Here is an 11,497-nt window from a genome sequence, read left to right as displayed (position 1 = left end):
TAAAGACAGTAACAAGGAGAGAGACAGATGAAGAGTGAGCGACAGATAGAGAGATATACAGAGATATAAACAGAAAATGATGGAAATACTCAGCAGGTTAGAGACAGGAACTATCAGAGACAGGCAAATAGAGACAGTCAGGTCGAGACAAAGATAGACAGAGATGATGGGAATGAGAGAGACAGTCAGACAGAGAGACTGAGAGAATCCCACTGGAACAGAACTGGACATCGTGAGAAAGAGACAGACACGTTGAGAGACAGACAAACAGGGAAACAGGGAGAGACAGACAGCGAGATAGAGGCAAAGAGAGACAGAAAGTTTGAGACTGAGTGGGAGGGTCAGACTGAATGAGAAAACGACTCCAACACATACATACACAGAGATGTGTTTGTGTGCTCCATAAAGAGAAGGAGGCAAATATGATGCGATGACAGAGACAAAGACAGGGACAAAGAAAGAGACAAAGAGGGAGACAGATAGAGAGAAAGACAGATAGAGACAATAATTCGGTTCTGTCTTTACAAAGGAAGATACAAAAAACCTTCCGACTGTACGAGGGGACTGTGAGTCTCGTGAGAATGAGGAACTGAAAGATATCCTTATTGGCGGGAAATTGTGTTGGAGAAATTGTTGGGATTAAAAGCCAATAAATGCCCGGCTCCTGATAGTCTGCATCCCAGAGTACTTAAGGAAGTGGCCCTAGAAATAGTGGATGCATTGGTGATCATTTTTCAACAATTATTCGACTCTGGATCAGTTCCTATGGACTAGAGGGTAGCTAATGTGATGGCACTTTTTAAAAAAGGAGGGAGAGAGAAAGCAGCTAATTATAGACCGGTTAGCCTGACATCAGTCGTGAGGAAAATATTGGAATCAATCATTAAGGATGAAATAGCAGCCCATTTGGAAAGCAGTGACAGGATCGGACCGAGTCAGCATGGATTTATGAATGTTAAATCACGCTTGACGAATGTTCTGGAATTTTTTGAGGATGAAATGAGTAGAGTGGACAAGGGAGAACCAGTGGATGTGGTGTATTTGGACTTTCAATAGGCTTTTGACAAGGTCCCACACTAGAGATTGGTGCACAAAATCAAAGCGCATGGTATTGGGATTAATGTACTGACATGGATAGAGAACTGGTTGGCAGACAGGATGCAGAGAATCGGGATAAACGGGTCCTTTTCAAACTGGCAGGAAGTGACTAGTGGGGTGCCGCAGGGCTCAGTGCTGGGACTCCAGCTCTTTACAATATACATGAACGATTTGGTTGAAGGAATAGAGTGTAATATCTCCAAGTTTGCGGATGACACTAAACTGGGTGGCGGTCCGAGCTGTTAGGAGGACGCTAAGAGGCTGCAGGGTGAATTGGACAGATTAGGTGAGTGGGCAAATACATGGCAGATGCAGTATAATGTGGATAAATGTGAGGTTATCCATTTTGGGGGCAACAACACGAAAGCAGAATATTATCTGAATGGCGGAAAACTAGAAAAAGGGGAGGTGGAGTGAGACCTTGGTGTTATGGTTCATCAGTCACTGAAAGTGGGCATGCAGGTACAGCAGGCGGTAAAGAAGGCAAATGGTATGTTGGCCTTCGTAGCTAGAGGATTTGAATATCGGAGCCAGGAGATCTTACTGCAGTTGTACAAGGCCTTCGTGAGGACACACCTGGAATATTGTGTTCAGTTTTGGTCTCCTAGTCTGAGGAAGGACGTTCTTGCTGTTAAGGGAGTGCAGCGAAGGTTCACCAGACTGATTCCAGGGATGGCAGGACTGTCATATGAGGAGAGATTGGATCAACTAGGCCTTTAATCACTGGCGTTTAGAATGATGAGAGGGGATCTCATAGAATCATATAAGATTCTGACGGGACTGCACAGGTTAGATTCGGGAAGAATGTTCTCGATGTTGGGGAAGCCAGAACCAGGGGACATAATCTTAGGATAAGGGGTAGGCCATTTAGCAGTGAGATGAGGAGAAACTTCTTCACTCAGAGAGTTGTTGACCTGTGGAATTCCCTGCCACAGAGAGTTGTTGAAGCCAGTTCATTGGATATATTCAAGAGGGAGTTAGATATGGTCCTTACGGTTAAGTGGATGAAGTGGGATGGAGAGGAAAACAGGAAAGGGTAACTGAAAGAATGATCAGCCATAATAATATTGAATGGCGGTGCAGGCTCGAAGGGCCTAATGGCCTACTCCTGCAGTTATTTTCTATGTTTCTATGTTTCAAAAACAGAAAATGATGCAAATACTCATCAGATTAGAGACGGGGACAAAATGAGACAGGCAAAGACACGGACAGGGAGGATGGGAAAGAGAGAGACATTCAGACAGAGAGTCTGAGAGAATCCCATTGGAACAGAACTGGACACCGTGAGAAAGAGACAGTTTGAGAGACAGAGACAAACAGAGAACCAGGCACAGACAGTGTGAGTCAGAGAGAGGCAGACTGAGGGAGATAAAGGCTCAAGCACACAAACACATACACAGCTCTCTAAAGAGAGAAAGGCAGAGACTGAGATACACAGCTACATTTCACAATTTCATTTCATGATCGACTTAGAGTGTCACAGAGTTACAGAAAATTGCAGATTCAACAGATGAAAATCACGTATCACTGGGCAGGATGGGAAAAATCTCTGTTAAATTAAAGAGATTCTAGGATTGGGGTTCGAATCCACGCGGGAAAAACCCATTGAATTTTATGGCCAACGCTGTATCCACTCGCCCATCCTGGTCTTTGTAGCGTTTGGATTCTGTCTCTGTGAGAATGTGGCCTTCAGCTCCACCCCCACAGCAACACACACACATACACATCGGGTTTCAGTGAGCTTTTACGAAAATTTTTAGTAATATTGACACGGGCGCAACTCTCCTAATCTTTTTCGTGTAATGCTCTGGGAACTTTCACATCCAGCCGAGGTTGCAGACGGAGCTTCAATTTAACATTTCAGCCGATTGTCAACAGCTTCAACAATGGAAAATTCCACAAACACTGCATTTGAGTGTCAGCAAAGTTTATCTGCTCAAGTCTCAGGAGTGGGACTTACACACACAACCTCCCGATTCAGTCGAGAATAGAACCAATGAACCAAGTCCGATACCAACGATCACAACCGTATTATTTTCCCCAAGTTTTTAAAAAATTTCCAGGACATACCACATTCATGGTGATGATTTGCATCGACAGTTTCACATACACAGAGACATACATATAGATAGACATACACAGACACACACACACACAATAACCAAAAATATACACGCGTCAACATAGAAACATAGAAACATAGAAATTAGTTGCAGGAGCAGGCCATTCGGCCCTTCGAGCCTGCACCACCATTCTTTAAGATCATGGCTGATCATTCAACCTCAGTACCCATTTCCTGTTTTCTCTCCATATCCCTTGAACCCTTGAGTCGTAAGGGCCATATCTAACTCCCTCTTAAATATATCTAACTAACTGGCCTCAACAACTTTCTGCGGTGGAGAATTCAACAGGTTAACCACTCTCTGAGTGAAGACGTTTCTCCTCATCTCGGTCCTAAATGGCTTACCCCTTATTCTTAGACTGTGACCCCTGGTTCTCGAACTCCCCAGTAACGGAAGCATTTTTCCTGCCTCTCAATTGTCAAATTTAGTCAGAATTTTATTTGCTTCTATGAGATCCCCTCTCATACTTCTAAACTCCAGTGGATACCAGCCCAGTTGATCCAGTCTCTGCACATATGTCAGTCCTGCCATCCCGGGAATCATGCTGGTGAACCTTCGCTGTACTCCCTCAATAGCAAGGACGTCCTTCCTCAGATTCGGAGACCAAAACTGAACACAATATTCCAGGAGTGGCCTCACCAAGGCCCTGTACAACTGCAGTAAAACCTCCCTGCTCCTATAGTCAAATCCCCTCGCTATGAAGGCGAACATGCCATTTGCATTCTTCACCGCCTGCTGCACCTGCACACCAACTTTCAATGACTGATGTACCATAACACCCAGATCAAGATATACACAGGTTGCCTTAGGCAAATAGATGGATAGACAGGCAGGGTCACTGTCGCTACTTTGTCTGGCTTTTGCGTTTTTCAGTCGAGAATGCTGCCACTGAACCAAAGCCGATACCAATGTTCACAACCGTATTATTTTCCCCAAGTCTTTTTGAAAAGTTCCAGGACATACCAAATTCATGGTGATGATTTCCACAGACAGTTGTACAGACACAGAGACATATATACAGATAGACAGACACAGAGACTCACACATACATACATAACCAAAAATATACATGCACCAACGGACATGCACAGATGCCGGAGACATCTCGAGGGATAGACAGGCTGAGTCACTGTCGCTACTTTGGCTGATTTTTGCGTTTTTCTATCCGTATGTATCGTGAATATTGCAGATTAATAAAAATGAGATATAGATGTCAGTGTTGAAAGGTGTGGGACGTTATTCCACCTATCTCAGGATTAGTTTTGCAAAAACCTGGTTAAATTGTGAAGAAAATTGCTGAGAATCGTAGTCGGCAGGATTCGAACCTGAGCACCGAAAACCAAAAGGATTTCAAGCCAATCGCATTAACCACTCGACCACAATTACTGCGTCTTTGGCACTTTAAATGTTACTCAGAAAAAACTCAGTCATCCATCTCTGTGTAGCAGACGGCCACAGAATCCTGAAAAAGTCTCTGTTTGCAAAAAATCTGGAAGAGGCAATCGCCTCTTGCTGTATTTTTACTGTTCTATATTGTTCTGGAACTTTTCAATATGAATCTATACCAAGAAAGAGAAGTAAAATTAGACATTTTGAAAAAACTGCTTTTCCGTCGGGGAATTGAACCCGTTTCTATTTCTTAACAGGGGAGCAAAATTACGACTATACGGACGAAGGTGCGGGCGATGTCAGAGCAGTAATCGAGCTGTGAACAGAAGTCGACAGACACATTGAGAGACAGAGACAAACCGACAAACAGGGAGAGATAGACAGCGATAGAGGGACAACAAGAGACAGAAAGGGTGAGTCTGAAAAGTCACGCAGACTCTGAGAAAAAGACTCAAAAACCTACATATACAGAGATGTGTGTGTGTGATCAATAAAGAGAGAGAGGGAAAGAGTGAAAGAAAGACAGTGATAAAGACAGTGACAAGGAGAGAGACAGATAGAGAGAGAATGACAGATAGAGAGATTTACAGAGATATAAACAGAAAATGATGGAAATACTCAGCAGGTTAGAGACAGGAACTACCAGCGACAGGCAAAGAGAGACAGATAGGCAGAAATATAGACAGACAGAGATGATGGGAAAGAGTGAGACAGTCAGACAGAGAGACTGAGAGAATCCCATTCGAAAAGAAATGGACACCGTGAGAAAGTGACAGACACATTGAGAACCAGAGACAAACAGGGAAATGGGGACAGACAGACAGTGAGATAGAGACAAAGAGAGACAGAAAGTTTGAGACTGAATGGGAGGATCAGACTGAATGAGAAAAAGGCTCAAACACATACATACACAGAGATGTATTTGCGTGCTCCATAAAGAGAGGGAGGCAAATAGTGATGGAATGACAGAGAAAAGGAGAGGGACAAAGAGAGAGACAAAGAGGGCGACAGATAGAGAGAAAGACAGATAGAGAGAGAGCCATAGAGAAAAAAACAGAACATAATGGAAATATTTATCAGGTTAGAGACAGGGATTAACAGAGACAGGCAAAGACATGGACAGCCAGAGATAATGCGACTGATATAGGCAGTCAGACTGAGAGTCTGAGAGAATCCCATTGCAACAGAACGAGACACCGTGAGAAAGAGACAGATTGAGAGACAGGGACAAACAGAGAAACAGGGACAGAGAGAGTGTGTCAGAGAGAGGCAGACTGAGAGAGACAATGACTCAAACACATTCACAGCTCTCTAAACAGAGAGAGTGGCAGAGACCGAGCAACACAGATACATTTCACAATTTCATTTCATTGTCGGCTCAGAATGTCACATCGTTGCAGAAAATTGGAGATTCAGCAGATGAAAATCGGGTATCACTCGGCAGGATGGGATAAATCTCTATTTAATTAAGGAATCACCAGGAGTGGGGTTTGAACCCACGCGAGTATATAACCCATTACATCTTAAATGCAACGCCTTTACAACTCGGCCATCCTGGTCCTGATCCTGTCAATGGGTGGACTCTGCCTCTGTGAGAATCTGGACTTCAGCTCCACCCACACAGACACAGAGGATTTCAGCGAGCATTTACGAACATTTTTCGTAATATTGACACGGGCGCAACTCTCCTATTCTTTTTCGACGAAGGCTCTGGGAACTTTCACATCCACCCGAGGGTGCAAATGGAGCTTCAATTTAAAATTTCAGCCGATGGTCAACAGCTTCAACAATGCAAAATGCCCCAAATACTGCATTTGAGTGTCATCCAAGATGATGTGTTCAAGTCTCAGGAGTGGGACTTACACACACAACCTCCTGATTCAGTCGAGAATGGAGCCACTGAACCAAAACCGATACCAAAGATCACAACCGTATTATTTTCCCCAAGTGTTTTAAAAGTTCCAGGACGTACCAAATTCATGGTGATGATTTCCACAGACAGTTGCACATACACAGAGACATACATACAGATAGACATACACAGACACGCGCACACACAATAAAAAAAAATATACATGCATCACCATAGAAACATAGAAATTAGTTGCAGGAATATGCCATTCGGCCCTTCGAGCCTGCACCGCCATTCAATAAGATCATGGCTCATCATTCAACCTCTTTTACCCCTTTCCTGCTTTCTCTCCATACCACTTGATCTCTTTAGCCATAAGGGCCATATCTAACTCCCTTTTGAATATATCTAATGAACTGGCCTCAACGACTTTCTGCGGTAGAAAATTTCACAGGTAAACCATTCTCTGAGTGAAGAAGTTTCTCCTCATCTCGGTCATAAATGGCTTACCCCTTATTTTTAGACTGTAATGCTTGGTCTCAAACTACCCAGCAATGAGAACATTCTTCCAGCCTCCAATCTCGTCAGAATGTTATATGTTTCTGTGAGATCCCCTTTCAGTCTTCTAAACTCCAGTGGATACCAGCCCAGTTGATCCAGTCACTCCTCATATGTCAATCCTGCCATCCCGGGAATCATGCTGGTGAACCTTCGCTGTACTCCCTCAATAGCAAGGACGTCCTTCCTCAGATTCGGGGACCAAAACTGAACACAATATTCCAGGTGTGACCTCACCAAGGCCCTGTACAACTGCAGTAATATCTTCCTGCTCCCATACTCAAATCCCCTAGCTATGAAGGGGAACATGCCATTTGTTTTCTTCACCGCCTGCTGCACCTACATGCCAACTTTCAATGACTGATGTACCATGACACTCAGATCAAGATATACACAGGTTGCCTTAGACAAATAGATGGATAGACAGGCAGGGTCACTGAGGATACTTTGGCTGGTTTTTGCGTTGTTCTATCCGTATGTATCGTGAATACTGCAGATTAATGTAGAAAGAAAACAGCGGCTGCATCGAAAGATGTGGGACGTTGCTCTATCTATCTCAGAATCAGTTTTGCAGTAACGTGGTTAAATTGTGAAAAGAATGAAATATGCTGAGAAACATAGTCGGCAGGATTCAAAACTGTGCAGAGAAACCCCGATGGATTTTTTGTCCATTGTCTTACACACTCGGCCACGACTATTAGCTCGCTGCATCATTAAATGTTACTCAGATAAAACTCAGTCATCCATCTCTGTGCAGCAAACGGCCACAGAATCAGGAAAAAGTCTCCGTTTGCTAAAAATCTGGAAGAGGCAACCTCCTCTTCCTGTATTTGTACTGTTCTATATTGCCCTGGAACTTTTTAATATGAATCAACACCAAGAAAGAAGTAAAATTCTGCATTTTGTAAATGCTGCCACCGCGTCGGGAAGTAGAACCACGGTCTCCAGCGGAACAGGCGGGGATACTCACCGCTATACTAACGAGCATGAGTTCTATCAGAGCAGAAAGCGAGCTGTGAATGGAACTGGACACCATGAGAAGACGACAGACACATTGCGAGACAGAGACAAACCGACAAACAGGGAGAGACTGACAGCGAGATAGAAACAATGAGAGACAGAAAATGTGAGACTGAGAAGGAGAGACAGACTGAGTGAGAAAAAGACTCAAACACACACATATACAGAGATGTGTGTGTGTGATCTATAAGGAGAGAGGGAAAGAGTGAAAGAAAGAGAGTAATAAAGACAGTGACAAGGAGACTGAGAGCGACAGATAGAGAGTGTCAGAGATAGAAACACTAATGCTGGAAATACTCAGCAGGTTAGAGACAGGAACTAACAGAGGCAGGCAAAGACATGGACAGACAGAAATCATGGCAAAGAGAGAGTCAGTCTTACAAAGAGTCTATGAGAATCACATTGGAACAGAACTGGACACCGTGGGAAAGAGACAGAGACACAAGAACAGACAGAGTGAGTTAGACTGAGAGCGAAAAACACACAAACACAAACACACCTCTCTAAAGAAAGAGAGAGGCAGAGACCGAGCGACACCGATACATTTCACAATTTCATTTCATTTTCGGCTCAGAGTGTCACAGAGTTGCACATTCAACAGATAAAAATCGGGTATCACTGATGAGAATGGGAGGAAATCCGTGTTAAATTAAAGAAGTAGCAGGAGTCAGCTACGAGAACACGTGGGAAACATCCAATTTAATTTTAAGGCCAAAGCCTTAACCACTCGGCCATCCTGGTCCTGTCAGAATATGGATTCTGTCTCTGTGAGAAACTGGGCTTCAACCCCACCCCCACAGACACACATACCTGGAGGCTTTCAGTGAGCATTTACGAACATTTTTAGTAATATTGACACGTGGGAAACTCTCCTATTCTTTTTCGAGTAGGGCTCTGGGACCATTCACACACACCCGATAGTGCAGACTCAGCTTCAATTTAACATTTCATCCGAAAGTCAACAGCTTCAACATTGCAAAATTCCCCAAGTGCGGCACTTGAGTGTTAGCCAAGATGATATGCTCAAGTCCAAGGAGTGCGACTTGAACACACAAACACCCGATTCAGTCGAGAATGCTGCCACTGAACCAAAGCCGATACAAACGTCCACAACCGTCTTATTTTCCCCAAGTCTTTTTTATAATTTCCAGGACATACCAAATTCATGGTGATGATTTCCACAGACAGTTGCACATACACAGAGACATATATACAGATCGACAGACAGAGACACACCCACATACATAACCAAAAATTTACACGCACCAACGGACCTACACAGATGTCTTCAACATATAAAGGGATAGACAGGCTGACTCACTGTCGCAACTTTGACTGATTTTTTGTGTTTTCCTATCCGTATGTATCGTAAATATTGCAGATTAATAAAAATGAGAAAAAAATGTCAGTGTTGAAAGGTGTGGGACGTTATACCATCTATCTCAGGATCAGTTTTGCAAAGTTCTGGTTAAATTGTGAAATGGCATGAAAAAATGCCGAGAATCGTAGTGGACAGGCTTCAAATCTACGCAGGGAAAACCCAATGGATTTTTAATCCATCGTCTTAACCACTCGGCCACTTCAAATGCGACTCTGTCTTCTTAAACGTTACTCAGAAAAAACTCAGTCATCCATCTCTGTGCAGCAGACGGCCAAAGAATCCTGTAAAAGTCTCCGTTTACTAAAAATCTGGAAGAGGCAATCTCCTCTATGTGTATTTTTCCAGTTCGATATGGCTCTGGAACTTTTTAAAATGAATCTCTACCAAGAAACAGAAGTAAAATTCTACATTTTGAAACACCTGGCTTCCATTCTTGGAATTGAAACCCGGTCTCCCGCATGACAGGCGGGGATACTCACCACTATACTAACGAGGAACTTACAGGTAGCAGCTCTGTCAGAGCAGGAATCGAGCTGTGCACAGAACTCGACACCATGAGAAGTCGACAGACACATTGAGAGACAGAGACAAACCGACAAGCAGGGAGAGACACACAGCGAGTTAGAGACAACGAGCGACAGAAAGAGTAAGACTGAGAAGGAGAGGCAGACTTAGTGAAAAAAAGACTCAAACGCATACATATACAGAGATGTGTATATGTGTGATCTATTAAGAGAGAGAGGGTAAGAGTGAGAGAAAGAAAATGATAAAGACAGTGACAAGGAGAGGAACAGACAGAGAGAGAGATAGAGACTAAAACAGAAAATGATGGAAATACTTATCAGGTTAAAGGCTGGACTAACAGAGACAGGCAAAGACATGGACAGACCGAAATGATGGGAAAGAGAGAGCCAGTCAGACAAAGAGTCTGAGAGAATCCCATTGGAACAGGCGTGGGCACCGTGAGAAAGAGACAGATTGAGAGACAGAGACAAACAGAGAAACAGGGACAGATAGAGTGAGTCAGACTGAGAGAGACAAAGGATCAAGCATGCAAACCTATCTGAAGAGAGAGAGAGAGGCAGAGACCGAGCGACACAGATAAATTTCACAATTTCATTGGATCATCGGTTCAGAGTGTCACATTGTTGCAGAAAATTGCTGATTCAACGGATGAAAATACGGTCTGACTGATCAGAATAGGAGGAAATACGCGTTAAATTGAAGAGATAACATGAGTGGGGTACGAACCCACGCGGGAAAAATCCCATTGAATTTTAAGGCCAACACCTTAACCACACGGCTATCCTGTTTCGGTGAGAACCAGGATTCTGTCTCGGTGAGAAACTGGGCTACAACCCCAACCCCACATACAAAAAACATACATATCAGCTTTCAGTGAGCATTTACGAACATTTTTAGTAATATTGACACGGGGGCAACTCTCCTACTGTTTTTCGAATAATGCTCTGGGACCTTTCATATCCACCCGAGGGTACAGACGGAGCTTCACTTTAACATTTCATCCGAAAGTGTAAGCTTCAACAATGCAAAATTCCCCAAGTGGTGCACTAGAGTGTTAGCCAAGATTATATGCACAAGTCTCAGGAGTGCGACTTCAACAAACAAACTCCAGATTCAGTCGAGAATGCTGCCACTGAACAAAAGCCGATACAAAAGATCACAACCGTATTATTGTCCCTCAGTCTTTTTTATAAGTTCCAGGACATACCAAATTCATGGTGATGATTTGCACAGACAGTTGCACATACACAGAGACATATATAGAGATAGACAGACACAGAGACACACACACACATAACCAAAAATATGCACGCACCAACGGGCATGCAGAGATGCCTGAGACATCTCGAGGGATAGACAGGCTGAATCACTGTCGCAACTTTGACTGATTTTTCCATTTTCTTATCCGGAAGTATCGCGAATATTGCAGATTAATAAAAATGAGAAAAAAATGTCAGTGTTGAAAGGTGTGGGACGTTATTCCATCGATCTCAGGATCAGTTTGGCAGAGAACCGGTTAAATTGTGAAATGGAATGAAAAATGCTGAGAAT

General features: G+C 43.4%; 1 non-coding gene across 1 annotated transcript; it reads right to left on the bottom strand.

The window, feature by feature from the left end:
• Nucleotides 1-6,085: 6,085 nt before the first annotated feature.
• Nucleotides 6,086-6,169, bottom strand: trnal-uaa (transfer RNA leucine (anticodon UAA)). Its single transcript has one exon. It is a non-coding gene; the product is annotated as a tRNA-Leu (tRNA).
• Between the last annotated feature and the right edge of the window lie 5,328 nt (nucleotides 6,170-11,497).

Source organism: Pristiophorus japonicus, chromosome 23 (assembly GCF_044704955.1).
Source record: "Pristiophorus japonicus isolate sPriJap1 chromosome 23, sPriJap1.hap1, whole genome shotgun sequence".
Taxonomy (NCBI): Eukaryota; Metazoa; Chordata; class Chondrichthyes; family Pristiophoridae; genus Pristiophorus; species Pristiophorus japonicus.
Note: the sequence above shows the minus strand (reverse complement) of the source record. Positions and strands in the feature narration are given on the sequence as shown.